Below are 16,367 nucleotides of genomic sequence, written 5' to 3'. Positions count from 1 at the left end.
AAAAACAGAAAAAACTGGAGTCTTTCTTTGGGGGGGGGGGGCTGGGTGTGTTATCGAGCTTCCTCTACAGACTGCAGGTGGCAGCAGTGAGGCACTAGCAGGACTGTGCTGCGCCTGCGCTCTGAGATCCCAAAGCGTGCTGAGTCACTGAGGGGGGAGAAGGGGGGGGCGGCCAGGTCCTGAGAGACTCCAGCTGTTTGCGGTTGAGTTCTTCAGCCCCGGTGTTTTTAGCTTCTCTGCTGGGCTGTTGACTTGCTGCAGGTTCCAAACCTGTAGCGAAGCTCTCCCCGCAGAGACAGCTGCGATCACTCCCCACCCCCTCTCCAGTCTGCTCCCGTGCTCTCACTGCCGCTGCCCGCCGCCTGCGCCCGATCTAAAACCGCCCCAGCCCTCCAGTAAAGACAGACCTTTCTTGGCGGATCTCAAGGATGGCTTCTCTTGGTAACTATTTGTGGGTTTTTTTCAGTCAAGCATTGATTCAGAGGCTTGTAATGAAGTGGATAGTGAGAGAAAGCGCGGAGCTTATGCATTTAGATGACTTTTAAGGTTCTTCTATTTCAAATATATATTATAAATTTATGGATATGAATCAAAAAATTGTAATAATTGGTCAATGTCTATCCAGTAATGTACATCTCTTCATACCTAGGAGATAATACTTTTTATGATATGGAAAATGACATTCAATGTGATATAATTTATTTCAGAATAGATTTAAAATTCTATACTCTGTTTTTGTATCCTGAATTTGTTACCCTACACAAATAAATTAAGTGTCCCCAACATCATCCTGTGGCATCTTGTTAGCTTATTTTATAGACAAAGCAATTATGTAAAATGTTCTTTACTTCTATCCGAACACTCATCTTAATGGTGTGGTATTTTTTTTGGAATTTTAGTTATTCACTTGCATCCTTGACAAGTCAAATATTCATGTCTTTAGACTCTCTAACATGCTTCTTATAAAACCTGTTCCAGAAATTTTCTCCTCTTCTCTATGCTAACAGTGCCCTAATTTCTGTCATGAAACTTATCACCATGATCTCTACATTTCTGTCTTCCTTTATTTTCCTTTCCTTTTCTTCCTTCATGTTCTTTCCTTTCTTCCCTCCTCCCTTCCTCCCTCTCTCCCCACTCCCTCCTTCTCTCCCTCTCTTCCTATCTCCTCCCCTTCCTTCCTTCCTTCCTTCCTTCCTTCCTTCCTTCCTTCCTTCTTTACTTTCTTCCTTCCTTTCTTCTCTCTTCCCTTCTCCTCTCTCTCCCTTTTTCCCTCCCTTCTTTCCCTGTTTCCCTCCCTCTCTTCTTCCTTTCCTCCCTCCCTCTCTCCCTTCTTTCCTTCCTTCCTTCCTTCCTTCCTTCCTTCCTTCCTTCCTTCCTTCCTTCCTAAATCCTTCCTCCCTTTGCTTTCAATCAAATCACACTTGGTCTATTGCACTAGCTTGATTATTGGTATCCTTGATAAACAAGTTTCTCCCATCATCCACTCAGTTTTCAAATTAATCTTCCTAATGCAATAGTCTGACCATATCACTGCCACTCTTTTAATAAACCCTAATAGCTCCCTATCTTCTCCAGAATCCAATATAAAATCATCTGATGTTCCAAGCTCTTTTTGATTCCCTCCAACTTTTTCAGTTTTCTTATATCTTACTCAAACCAGTTTATTCTGTGACACCTATTTCCTTGCTATTACTTATAGGAGATATTTCATGTCCACATTTCAATTTTTTTCACCACCTTGTTTACATTCCTGGAATTTCCTTTCTCCTCATCTCTTTGTTCTATCTTCTCTTGTTTCCTTCAAGTCCTAACTAAAATTACAACTGGTAAAAGAAATCATTCCTGGTCCTTCTTAAGATTACTCCTTTCTCTCTGTTTATCATCTCTAATCACATACACACACAGAGAGAGATATACATGAAATATAGTTTGTGCAAAATTGTTTGAATGCTAGGGATTATTTGGCCTTTCTTTTGTATCTCAGACACTTAACTCAGTTCACATAAGTGTTTAAATGCTTGTGACCTCAACTGAAAGATATTTAACAGTTAATCTTTCCTAAAATTTAATATTTGAGACCAGCCAATGTGAGTTTCCATACTTATTTTCTTTTTCAGAACAACATATTGCTAATATATGTATGTATGTGTGTGTATACATATACATATATATATATATGTTTGTATAGGTGCATATCCATATATGCTTTTGTATATATTTATGTTTGTATAGATGCTTATCCATACATGTATGTGTGTGTGTGTGTGTATATATATATATATAATTTGTATAGATGCATATATATGAATGTGTACATATATGTATACATGTATATTTTCATCCTTTTCTTCTTTATAAAGGAGATAACTGCCTCATTTATTTTGATATTAAAGTATCTGTTTTGTGGATCCATCCCATTTCTTTATTCTTTTGATTTTTATTCTCTGCCAAACTTCTTAAATGAGTACATGTTCTAAATCCTTACTTCCTTCACCAACTGACAATCTCCCTCAGTCTCATTTTCCCCATTTGTAATTTAGAAATTATCATAGTATCTTTCTTACAAGGTTATTAGGAGGATCACATTAAATAACAGTTAAAAATTTGTGGAAACCTTAAAGTGCTATATAAATTATATTATTGTTATCATTACTATTATTAATTATTTAGAGAAGTGACATGGTTACATTTATACTTAAGGAAAATCATTGTCATGGCTTTATAGAAGACACAAGATTTGTGACAGAAGTGGGAACTCATAATGATGCATAGATGGATATTCAATTACATATGTAGGAGTTGAAAAATATTTGTATGGATTATTATTTCATCTTATTATATCAAATATAAACTAGTAAATCCAGGGTCCTTCATTAAATTACCATGCCCCCAATTAACTCATTATTCACTTATCCGAATTGAAGATTGTGGTAGGGAAAAAAATAGGAGGATATTACATTTAATTAATTTTTAAAGACTTTAAGTTTAGGTTGATGCATGTTCTCCTCTCAGAAAAAGTTATCTGTTAATATATGGTTTATTGGATTTATTTTATTTTTATTTAATTTATGAAGTTATCCATAAAGAGTAATTTAAGGGGGGAAATTCCTGTTATACTTAGCTATTCTTTGACCATGTGGATTAACCAAGAGTAGATGAAAAATGTTAGGGGCATAGTCTGTTTTTCAGCTAGAAAACATTTTGTTTCTTATAACATAAACATTAAAAATTGTGGGGGAAATACTCTAACTCACACAACTCAAAAGTGAATCATAAAATATAGTCAGACTGGGTAAGTTCAGAGGCAAAAATAAATTCTCTTTAAAGATATGGGTACTATTCAAAGCACTATTTTTCTTTTTCTTTCTCTTTTTTTGAATGATAATCATGGAAAAGATGGTAGTCACCAAATCTGATGATAGTAAACAGCCTGCATCTTGGAGGGAAGAATTAACATTTTAATTTGCAGTATCATTAATGGAATTTTATAACCAATTCTTTCCAGGATAATACGTTTGTTTCTTATCCATTTCTAGTTGACACAAATTTTTCAAAATTATATTTTCTTTAGTGTGTGAGAATGATCACATTCCTACTCTTCCAGCCAAGGATTCTACTTAATTTTTTTTCAAATGATTGTTCTATGTGCCAGTTACATCAATTAAAAGTCATAACTGCAGTCCTATAGTTATAACAAGGGAATAAACTCTTTCACTGGAACGAATCACAGAAACATTTTCTTAATTACATTTTCAAGGCCATTTAACAGCTCTTTAAACTAAACATATATATTCACATTTGTTTATTCCATCCATTGCCTTTTTGGGAAATGTGCCTCAGCTGCCCTCTATTTCCCTAACTTTTCATTTAATGGAAATAGAAACAATTTCAATCTAGTATTAATGATTTCTTACATATAATAGTAAATAATTTAATTTTCTTAAATTTAATTCAAAAAAATATTAATTACTAAGACTATGAGGTATGGTACTGAGGTAGATAGAGTTCAAATAACAGTTATCTGCTCTCTTAGAATTTAAGATTTTATGATGAAAAGGAAGTAATGAACAAGCCATAAATCAGGAATTTGATTATTGTATAAGAGAGATATTCCCCTTTTTACCATTTTAATGAATTTTTTGGCTTTTTTCAATATTTAATGTGATTGACTCTGAAAAAAAAAAAGCAAAGAAACCTTATGTAACCTTAGATGTTTGCACCTTAGTTCCTTGATTGGCACTGAATGGATTAGATTAGATAAAAAATGTCTGGTTTTCTTTTTTTAAGATTAAAAAATCCCACAAAAAACCATGAAAATAGTTGTATTGTGATCTGTTGATTTAAAAAAATGACAAAAATGTAAAATGATTAGAAATATTTAACTTAATTTGTATTAATTTTTCAAAACACTTAATATCTATATCTTTGAATCTTAAAATCTATCTATATATATATATCTATGATATCTATATGTCTATGTATCATTTATTTAGAAAATATTTTATTTATTTAGACAATATAAGACATTTCTATTCATTGGGATGTCACTCTACACTAACAGTCTAAATAATTATCAAAAAAAAAATCACAATGTGGATTGGAATATTTCTCTATCCTAACAGTAGATGCACAAGTTAAAAATCACAAATTGCTGAAATGAATGATATAAAGGCTATTTCACTTCTCTCATTATATTACTTCCTGATTAGGACATTTTACAGTGAGAAGGAATCAAAGTGAGTATTGTTATGGAGTATTTGGAGCAGAATAAAAGAGTATAATTTCTTTTCATTTACAGTCATCTATCATAATGTTCATACATCTATTGATTGAGAAACATACAACCAAAACTATCTAAACAGAAGGTTTTCCCGTCTTTCTTTCTTTTTAGAAGTGAAATAATCAAATCAAACAAACTTTTCATAGAATAATAGTGTCACAATGTAGAAGTAACCCATGAGTTCAATATTTTTTCCAAGCTACAGTTCTTGAAGTTTGAGGAACAAAGTTTGAAATAACTTGGCATTTTTTAATATTAAAAAATCACCCAGAAAATGTCACTAAAGAGAAAAAGGTTGTATTTTTTCTCCATTGCATGCAGTCATTTGCATACACATTTATTCAAAACTATCTATCTCAGTATCTATCCATCTATTAGTTGTCTACCCAGACTAGAACACACAGAATCACAGAATGTGAGAATTAGAATGTACCTCAGCAGCCAACTACTCCAATCCATATATGAAACAATCCCCACTATAATACACTTAATCAATCATTATTCCACCACTATTTGAAGGCTTCCAGAGAAGGAAGCTGCTTTTCTTTGAGCTCATTATGAAGCTCATATTGTTTCTAACAATTCTAATTGTTAGAAAGTTTTTCCATCTATTTTTTTTTAAACATAAACATGACTGTATGTGTACATTTATAAACAGGTATATGGCAAGTTTATTGCATATTAATATACACACACATATATGTACAATAATGTATTTAGTTATAAATAGAATCTATAATCTTCATGTTATTATATGTTAACTAAAATACATTTTCCCCATTTTTCAAAAATATTATTTATGTCCTTATATCGGTTAGAATTTGATGTGACAAAGACCTTGTACTTGAATTTGTTTGTAAATAGTACGATTGATTTGGGGTAAACATATTTTCATATATCGTCAAACAAAGAGTTTCAGATGTATTGTTTATGTAGTGCTATTTATTTTGAAAATCATTCTGGATACAAACACACTTACTGTATTCAAAGATGAGTAAAATATCCATTCATCTCAAACTCACATTCTGTACATAATAATTATTTTTTCTGAATTGCCAAAATTAAGTATTCCAATGATCAGTTACCTGTGATGAAAGAATACAGAGTTATGGAATTATAAGGGATAATATGAATTGCCTTAATTTCAAATATATCTTAAAACATAACTGCAAATAAATTATTGTTCCTTTAACTCCAACTGCACTCTCTTTTAGAAACAAAACAAGTAAAAGATAACTATATCCCCCAAAAGAAACTTGGAAAGGAGAAATGAAAAAAACTACTTTTGCATCCCTCTTCGTCTTACTTTCTGTTCTTTCTTTTCTTTCTTTCTTTCTCTTTCTCTTTTCCTTCTATAGAGTTCCTGTATAAAGAGAAAAGTTGCATGCCATAGTGAAAATACTGAACTGGACTGTGGTATAGGCCTTTTTTCATATCTCATTATATCTTTGAGTTTTAATTCTCTTATCTCTAAAATAAGAATAACAATATTTTAAATAACTGGCTAACAATAGTGTGAGAAAATGCCATGTAAACCTTAAAGTGATATAATAATATTAGTCATTACTTCTCATCATTACTTAAAAAGAGAAACTGTACAAAATATATCAATGTACTGAAACTTATATTGAATTTTAAAAAAATACTTAGAGCATGAATTCTAAGAATACTTCTTTTTTCAGGGTCACACAGTACTACTTAAGATATTCTTTTGTTAACAGGATTACTAAATCTCTAATATCAAGAGGATTCTATAAACATGCTTTACTAAACTTTATCTAATGTAATTTTCATGGAAAATATAGAGAGACATCTGCAAGTTAAGGTTAGATGCTCTTTGAGTTAGTTGACTGCCTGAACACAGAATATTCATTCCAAAGTCAACTTGGAAAGAAGTCTAGAATAGAGGATCCTGGAAATTACTTCTTGGTTCTGTGTATATTTGCACATAAAGCCATAAATGACATTAAATCTGAAAAAAAAAGCTGAAAGCTAACTTACAGGATGATAAGGTTTACAATTCAAAAAGACTTTAAGATCTCTACATTGGTCTAAGTTCTAATGAAATAAAAATTTATTCATTGTATTATAATTTATTATTTATAAGAATGTTTATATATTTATTGATATAGATATGTGAATTCTGTATGTATGCATGTATTCTAGACTTGTACTTCATCAGTATAGAGAGATTCTAAATGAGGAAACACCCCAAACTACTAAAAGGTAGCCCTTTTTTGGATTCTTCTATTTTGGACAGCTGATGGACTAAATGATTTCCTGAAACATACATTTTTACAAATATTATTGCAACTTACCTTACTATACCCCTGTGAAATAAGTGTTGCTATTATTATTATTATTATTTTCTTCTTACAAATAAGAAACAGAGGCAAATAGTAGTAAAGTGACTTGCCCAGAGAAACCCAGAGGTTAAGAATTTCCCAGAGTTGCGCTATTAGTAGATATCCGAGATTAGATTTGAGCTGAGATCTCATTGATTCCCTGGCCAGCACTCCGTTTACTTCCCCACTTAAATGTGAATGGGTCACAAGTTACTATGGTTTTCTGTCTCCATAGAATGTTCTACATGGAGAAGTTTATGTGCTATCAGGACAAATAGTATGTATAGCAAAACAAACAAGCAAACAAAAACAAGAACCTTTCCAACCCTGGGAGGGAGGCAATAATTCCTATGAAAATTAGGAAAGACTTCAGCTGAGAGATGAAATTTGAATTGAGATTTGAAGAATACTAGAGACTCTATGAGATGGAGGTGGGGAAAGAGAACATTCCAAGTGTGTTAGTATATGTTGTTTGCACATATAGCCATTGTCTCAGGTGCCATAATTATCCACATCCATTTTATTAAGGTTTCTGTAACTTTTAGAAAATAGGTTGTCATTTATTCAATCAATTAATTAACCAAACAGCAAGGAAGTATAATATATAATTTTCAACCAGGTGATGCTATATTTAAATTCTCAATGGAATGGTTTCATCAGAATCAATATAGTGTGTTTGCACAGAACCCTTTGGCTTGCTAAAGTAATTTTCCTTGAATCTGAAAAATCCTCATTGCCTGCTAGAGGAAAAATCTTGTGAATGCTTAGACTATTCATTCCCCCTCCCACCTTCCAGAATTCAAAAGGTCTCCAAATGACATGGGAGGAGGGTGTAAGGTTAGTATTGATATAGAAGCAGAAAACTGAATATTAAATTATAAAAGTGTAGAAAAATCTCTCTAGTTCACACCCTTGTCTTTTCCACTCTCTTCTTTCACCCCAAAATCAATAATTTGTTTGGGACATGTTTAATGCAGTTTCATTGACCTCACTTATATGAGATAAACAGATATTAACCTTAGTGAATCAAGAGAGGGCAGTTGAAAATAAATTGTCAGGCACTCAATCTCCCTCCCAAATTGCCTCCTGAAAATCCTCTGGACTCCCTGACTTCATATGAAAGGAATGAGATAAATATGCATTTCCATTGACTGCCTCCCAAACTCGAAATTTTCCTTCCTCATCTTCCTGCCCCGAAACTTGTCTGACTTCATTTTGCTCTCATCTGAAACTTTCTGAAAGCTATTCCAAGTTCTCCTTAATGCTAGTAACTTTCCTCTGTGATTCCTTCCAATTTATCTTATTTATATCTTGTTAGTACACATTTGTCATATGGTGTCCTCCTCATTAGACCATTTACATTTTGATGGGAGGGACTTTCATTTTGTCTTTTTTTGTTATTTCCTTAATACAGTACCTGATACATAGTTCTCACTTAAAAATGCTTAATATGTTGATTTGATTGTCATGTGTAAGGGGAATTAGAGAGAGAAAAAAATGGATAAGGAAGGAAGAAAAGAAGGACAAGAAAAATGAAAGGAAGGAAGGAATGAAAGAAGAAAGGAAGGAAGGAAGGAAGGAAGGAAGGAAGGAAGGAAGGAAGGAAGGAAGGAAGGAAGGAAGAAGGAAGGAAGGAGGAAGGAAGGAGGAAGGAAGGAAAGAAAATAGAAAAAGAGACAAGGAAAGAGAAGTAAAAAATAAATCCTCCTTGATAAAATTCTACATTTTTCCAAATTAAGATTTACAGCATACAAAAGAAATGATTCCTAATAGCTAATATATTTTTTCTTTCTTATTACCACTTTCTCTGTTATAGAAAATGACTGCTAAACATTTAAAAAGAAATGACCAGTTACAGTTTAGTTCCCCCCCCCGCCACCTCTCCTTTACTACAAGACATATAGCCACATACAGTGAAAGGATATGAAAACCCATTTGCCCTCATCCCCCCCAAAAAATCGATGTAGTTCTTAAAATATAATCTCCTAGAAGAATAGGTTCTGTCATGATATTTTTAAAATGTAATGGAAATTTTGAGATACAAAGGAGCTTAGAAATTTTTTTAATAGAGACTGTCCTTCATTCTATATATGGTAAATCTAAGTTCCAAGGAATTCAAGTGACTCAATTACAAAACTATTTAGTGATTGATTTGATTTTTTATGCTTCATATATAGTAGACATTTAGAGTAGTATTAGGAGTCATAATAATAAAGTTAAATTAGGTGACAGTGTCTTCAACCAAACAATCCTAGATTCCTGGGTATCTAATCTAAAATCTGTGTTCATACATGCGTAAAGTATATTTATATATCCTTATATATGCAATACATATTAGGACATATTATATACAAAAATGGACAGCTAGATGACTCAGAGGATAAAGTCAGGAAGACCCAAGTTCAAATTTGATATTAGACACATACTGTGTGATCCTGGTATGATTACTTAACTTTTTTTTTTTGCCTTAATCCACTGGAGGAAAAAAAAAAAAGCTGAAACCAGTATTTTCTCAAGAAAACCCCTGGGACAATTTGGTTCATGAGATTATAAAGAGTCAGATACAATTGAACAAAAAAATAAACTTACAATATATGTAATATACGTACATATATATGTATATAAGTATGTGTATATGCATATACATTCATATGTCAACATATATCAGATTTAATTTCTGTGTATTAATTTGTACAATTTAGCCACCAAAAGTGTCTTGCTAAAAATATTTTAAAGTGGCAACCATGAAACTATTTCAGTGTAATTCATGTAGAGATACATATCTAAATATAAATATATAGAGAGAAATATATGTAGATTTTGAAACTAATTTGTGAAGCTTATATAATTTTTAAAAGATTATTATATGAGGTTACAATCCTTTAATCTTTGGAATGGTCTTTCTTCTCACTAAATATTTCAAGGGATTTTTTTTCTGAGAAAAAGGAAAAGCAAAATTATGACTGAAAAGCATTAATGTATACAATAATGCAGTTTTCATCTCTTGCATGAACAATTTTCTGCATGAATAGTATATAAAATGTAGTACCACGCAATGAAAAAAGTTTTTTTGACATAGGAAAGTTTCTAAATTCTAGAATAATTTTCTCTCCTCTTTACATATGAAATCACTGCTTTTTATTATATCTATCCCCATAAAACTACTCAAATTTATAAAAGAAAAACAAACAGCAAAGAAAACACATGTACACAGTTGTTGTATACCAACTATTTTTCATCAACTTTTAGTACATTCTTGATAATTCATCCATCTGGATCCAAAGGAAAAAATGAACAGAAGCAATAAAAAGTTGGAAACTCACTTTTTAGAATGTTATTGTTCATTTTTCAGTCTTGTCCAATTTTCCATGACCCCATTTGGGTTTATTTATTTGTTTCTTTGTTTATTTTTTTCACAAAGATATTGGACAATCACACAATATCAGAAAGATATTCTCCAACTCATTTTACCAAGGTAAATAGCATTAAGTGACTTTTTCAGGGTCACATATCTAGTAAGTATCTGGGGCTGTATATCAACTCATTAAGATGAGTCTTCCTGACTCCAGGCCAGGCACTGTATATATTGAGCCACCTAAATGCCTTCATAAAGTATAGAAACAAATGTTTTAACCCCAAAACATTGAAACATCTAGAATAGCCTCTTGCTTTATGCCCAAATCTTAACTGAATTGTTTTAGGCAAATTATTATGTTTATTTTTAACAATTCAATAAAAATAAAAAGTTGAATATTGAGGACAGAAATGGAACCATTTTTTCAATATAGCTTAGAAAAATTAAAGGGAAAGTAATATGATTTATTTATTTTTATTGGCGATAAGGACTAGCTACTAAATATTGTTTTTTAAAGTTTCCATTATCTTCCTATGAATTTCTATTGTTAACCAGTCATGAAATATCACAAATGGCCTAGTTCCTCAAATATTTTTGGAGGGGAAGTAGGGAGAATTTGTGAAACATTACTAAAATCTTTGGTTGCTGAATTGAACCTTTATTGATAAATAAATTCTGACTGCATTCTGAATATGAAGGTTTATGAAAACAAAAGATTCCATAAAACAATACAACATTAGGCAAACTTATGTATGTAGTAGGATGTAACTCTTTAAGACATTTTGTTAAGTTTTTAGTTAAACTGTATTACTTTTTGATCTATGAATCCTTTCCCTGGAAAGAAGACAACTGTCAGGCTAAAGGATAGGTAATTCCTTCCCACTGGACCTCTGCTGTCCAAACAATTCATAATTTAAAAAAAATTACTAAGAACTTCTGGTTTCCCAAATTAAAATTCTCTTACTGATTCTCCAGCTATGAGGAGGGCAAGAACAATACTTTTCCCTCATCGAGATTCCTTCTGTCAAGAAATTTCCTTTCTCTGGAGAGAACAGCAAAAACTCAAATTATGGAAAATGCACTTACAAATGATACAACTCTTAAAAGGGCAAAAATAATCAATTTTTCTTTTCTTGGTAAAAGGCTATATTCTGGATCTTGCTGTTAGGAACTATACTAACATATCCAATTCCCTAATCCATTAGTAAAGATTCAAGAATCACATTGCCCAAATCATTCAATGTTCATCCAAGGGAGTACATGAAACTTCTTTGCAGTATTTCAAATTGTTGCATCATCATCTTGAATGATACTATGTCTTGACATAGAAATCACTGCCAGGTTCTAGTCTCTGACATGCTTAGAAATTAAAGGGAAAAAAAAATAAAGAAAAGTCAGGACCCCTTCTTTGGATACCTAGGGAAATATATTCACCTCATCACATGCTTGTTATGAATGCCAGTCATTTGTACTTTCTGTAGAGGTAAAAAAAAAATTGTTTAATGTATATAAAAATATTATATACGATAGTTACCTTATGGTGTAACTAAATTATATAAAATGATTATAATAACTGGATTTGAGCACGTTCATTATAATTATTCATTTATTGGAATTCTATCTGATTTTTCACTTGAAAGGCAGTGGTTGCTTCCTTGGAAATTGCTCTGCAATTTGGAGACACACTTAATCACAATGGCATAATTGCATAGGTTAATACTTTAGCTTGGACTAGGTGACAAGCCATTTGTATTAGAGGTTCATCTAAATTTGATTTTCATAAGTGTTTTCAAGGGGCACTTTAGGTCACAAAAATTATGACAAAAAAAGAATAATGCATTTCAAAGATAACTAAAATCACATATGAGAGAAATTAAAATGATACTTTCAATTTTATCAGTACACTCTAGCTTCCACTTAAAGATGCTTCAGGAAAGTTATACATCTGCACTTAACTCCCTTATTCACCTAGGCCTAGAGTTGTAACTAAAGCATTTGAAAACCTTAAATAATTATGCAAATGTTAGTTATTATTAACATCAAATGTTTAACATAAGAAACAGGCACTAGTAAAGCAAAGATCTTTTCAGGCAGCATATCAACTTAGAAAACAACATATTGTCATTATCTACATTCTCTTATATTTTATTTGTTTTGCTAAATATTTCCCAGTGCCATTTTCATCAAGTTTCCACAGATCTCACTAGCAGATAGATTGACCAGGTGTTTGGCATCTCTCTCTCTCTCTCTCTCTCTCTCTCTCTCTCTCTCTCTCTCTCTCTCTCTCTCTCTCTCTCTTTTTGTATGTAAACCAATCAACCATGTGAGAGAAGTGACATATAATTTTTTTTCCCTTCAGCTGTATTTGACATATTTTTCCTTTATGTATAGCATACTAGTACTGCAAAAGAGAAGTTAATCACATTTCTTAAGAATTAATATTTTTTTTTAAGAAGTGGAGACAGGATGGCAGAGAAAAAACAGGAAATACCTTGAGCTCTCCCCCAAATCCTAGCAAATATATTTAAATAATGACTCTAGATAAATTCTAGAGCAACAGAATCCACAATACGACAGGTTGAAATCATTTCCAACTCAAGATAACTTAGAAAGTTAACAGGAAAAGTCTTTTGTACTAGGATGAGACTGGAACACAGTCCAGAACAAGCCATACTAGCACAAACCTGACCCCAGCAAACCAAGAATAGGCTTCTGGGTAATTAAATTAGTGGCAAAAGAGGCAATTTCCAGATTTTTTAGCCCATTCTATGAGAAGAGTTTTCCTTTAAGATCCAACTAAAATTTCCTCTTCTACAGCAAACATTTCTCAGCCTCTCAATTTCATCACTTTCTCACAGATAATTATTTTCTATTTTATAGATATAGATATAGATATATACATACACATATGTATATATAGTGTGTGTGTATGTGTATGTATACATATATATGTGTGTTTCTGTATATGTATATATGCAAATATAAAACCATGTGTATATATATGGATGTATATATTTGTATATGTATATTAAGAAGAATATTAGCATGAAAGGTAGATTCGAGACCAATTTATGAAGGCCTTTAAATGTTAAAGGAATTTGATTTTAAAGAAAATTGGAAATCCCCTGAAATTATTAAGTGAAAGAGTATCATGTAGTACTACTTAAGTACTATCTTAAGGTAAATGACTTATGTAAATATAGAGTCTTGAGGGAATAATCTGGAATCTATTGTAAAAATAATACATAGAAACACTGATGGTTATCAGATACCTCTTTATGTCTTCAAACCCACTGTTTTTTAGACATTTAATAAATGTGTGGGTTGTTATGTTTGTGTTCTGAATACATTATGTGCTTAATAAATGTAGTTGAATAAACTAATGATGCTGATTGACAAAGAATATGATATCTTGCCCCTTGAGGAAAAAAAATATTTTTCTTTAAACAATGACACACCTTACTATGTATTGTCATAATGCATTAGCAACTACCAGAAAGTTTTGCTGTTTTTTTAGTATTCATTCTGATTCCTTAAAATATCTGCTCCAGAATCACCTATCTATTAATTTGCAAAAGATCATTCTCTGTCTCTTCTTAGTGAAAAGGACTCTAATGCTCTTTGGGTGTTATTCTATTTTTAGTTTTTTAATCGCCTCCTGATGAAAAGAAACAGTAAATAAGTATTAAAGTGTCCAAAGTAATTTGAAAATTTTGCTATCCTGGGGAGACAAAAACTCAAGACATCAGTCAACAATTTATAAAACCATTTCCTCACTGTATTGGAAGCTAAAACAATGAAAGAGAGAATGCTTCAGAACTCTCTGCAGGAATCATTTCTTACAGAATAAAGTTCTGATCTGTTTACAGAAAGGGGGAAAGGGAAAAGGAGATTTCTATACTTAACCTTAGACATTTTCTCCTAATCATGTAAATCCCTTATGAGAAATAACCATCATGACATCTTGTATTTCACCCTATTTTTAACCCTTGAAGAAACAGAGATCATCAACATGATGTTATCTATTTTAAGTTTTGACAATGAACATGAAAATTTGTACATATAGTCTTGGTTAGTCATAAATTAAAAGATCTGAATGAAAGAAAAACTCATACAATAGGAAATTAAATTGAAAATGATACTAAGATTTGATTAGGACAGAGGTCTCTGCATTATATCTTTTTATCTTTTTGAAAATAGTGTTTGATTTTTTTTCCAATTACATGTAGATATAACTTTCAACATTAATTTTTAGTAAAATTTTATATTCTACATTTTTTCTTCCTCTTCATTCTCCTTTCCCAATATGGCAAGCAATGTGATATGGATTTTAGATGTGCAATCATGTAAACATATTTCCTTATTAATTGTGTTGTGAAAGAAGAAACAGAACAAAAGAAGAAAAACACGAAAAATGAAAATATAACAAAAACTGAAAATAATATGATTTTACCTGCATTCAGAATCATAGTTCTTTCTCTAGATATAGATAGGGTTTTCCATCATGAGTCTTTTGTAATTGTTTTAATCACTATTTATGATAGCATAATGTTGCTATTACTGAGCACAATATTATACTGGTTCTCCTCCCTTCACTTAGGATTAGTTTAGTAAGTCTTTTGAGGTTTTTCTGAAATCTTCCTTTCATCATTTCTTATGGCACAATACTATTTCATTGCTTTCATATACTACAATTTGTTCAGTCATTCCCAAATTCATGGATATCCCCCAATTTCCAGTTCTTTCTTACAACATAAAGAGTTGCTATAAATATCTTTGTACACGTAGATCCTTTTCCTTTTTTTAATGATATCTTTGGGATACAGACCTGGTAAATGGTATTGCTGTATCAAAGGACATAGGTTTTATTTTTATGTTAACAATACTACCATTTCCTCTTCACTCTCTTGGTTGAGGGATTATTTAATCCTATGTTCTGATTTCTCATGGATTACAAAGTATTCTTTGACCATTAGATTATTACAGTATTTATTCAAAATGAATGCTATGATGTCATGTGGGTGTAAACTGTTTTAATTTTCTAATTTGGTCAATGGATAGAATTTGAACTGTCAGTGAACAAAAGATGCATATCCTCAGTCTTAATATTATAAATATTCTTGATTAGGGAATCAAAAATGGAGTGTTATTGAGAATATGAATAAAAATGTATATACATTAAAGTTTTTTATCAAGTGATTGTATAAAATGAAAATTGTCTTGTTAAATGAAAAACCAAGTGATGAAACATGTTCAAAAATGTGCTACTAATACACATCAAGTGTAGGGAAGATCAGAGGAATTTCTGTGTCTCTCCATTCTATCTCAGCCTTCTCCTCAAAAAAATGTATCACAGTGAACATTTCAGAGATTTTCTACAAGATTAGCAATTGATGGGTAGGGCTGGATGTTTTCTGATCTTCACTGTTGCAGAATATTCCCAGATTTATGTGATCATATATTCATTTAAGATAGAAGAATTATGACATAAAGATCAGAATTTGATGATGATGATGATGAAGAAGAAGAAGAAGATAATAGTCATTTAAGTGGCAAGATAAAGTACAGAGCCTGGAGTCTGGTAGATTTGTATTCAAATCTTTCCTCAGACACTTACTAGTTGGCAAGTCATTTGACCCTGTTTGACTCAGTTTCCTCATTTGTAAAATGAGCTGAAGAAGGAAAAGGCAAACTATCCTAGTATCTTTGACAAGAAAACACGAAATATGGGTCATGAAGAGTTGAACACAACTGAAAAATACATAAACAACATCAGATGGAGATAATAATAATATTAATAAACTAAAATGTTTGGAATATTTTGCAATTTATAAATCACATAATGTAACACATGAATAAATAATCAAACGTGAATATATTCCCTTAT

General features: G+C 31.5%; 1 protein-coding gene across 1 annotated transcript in view; it reads left to right on the top strand.

The window, feature by feature from the left end:
- Positions 1-16,367, top strand: part of IL1RAPL1 (interleukin 1 receptor accessory protein like 1) — a 1,575,275-nt gene that overhangs the window by 933,821 nt on the left and 625,087 nt on the right. The window lies entirely within an intron of this gene.

Source organism: Antechinus flavipes, chromosome 3 (genome assembly GCF_016432865.1).
Source record: "Antechinus flavipes isolate AdamAnt ecotype Samford, QLD, Australia chromosome 3, AdamAnt_v2, whole genome shotgun sequence".
Classification (NCBI taxonomy): Eukaryota; Metazoa; Chordata; class Mammalia; order Dasyuromorphia; family Dasyuridae; genus Antechinus; species Antechinus flavipes.
This window is presented reverse-complemented; position numbering and strand designations above follow the sequence as displayed.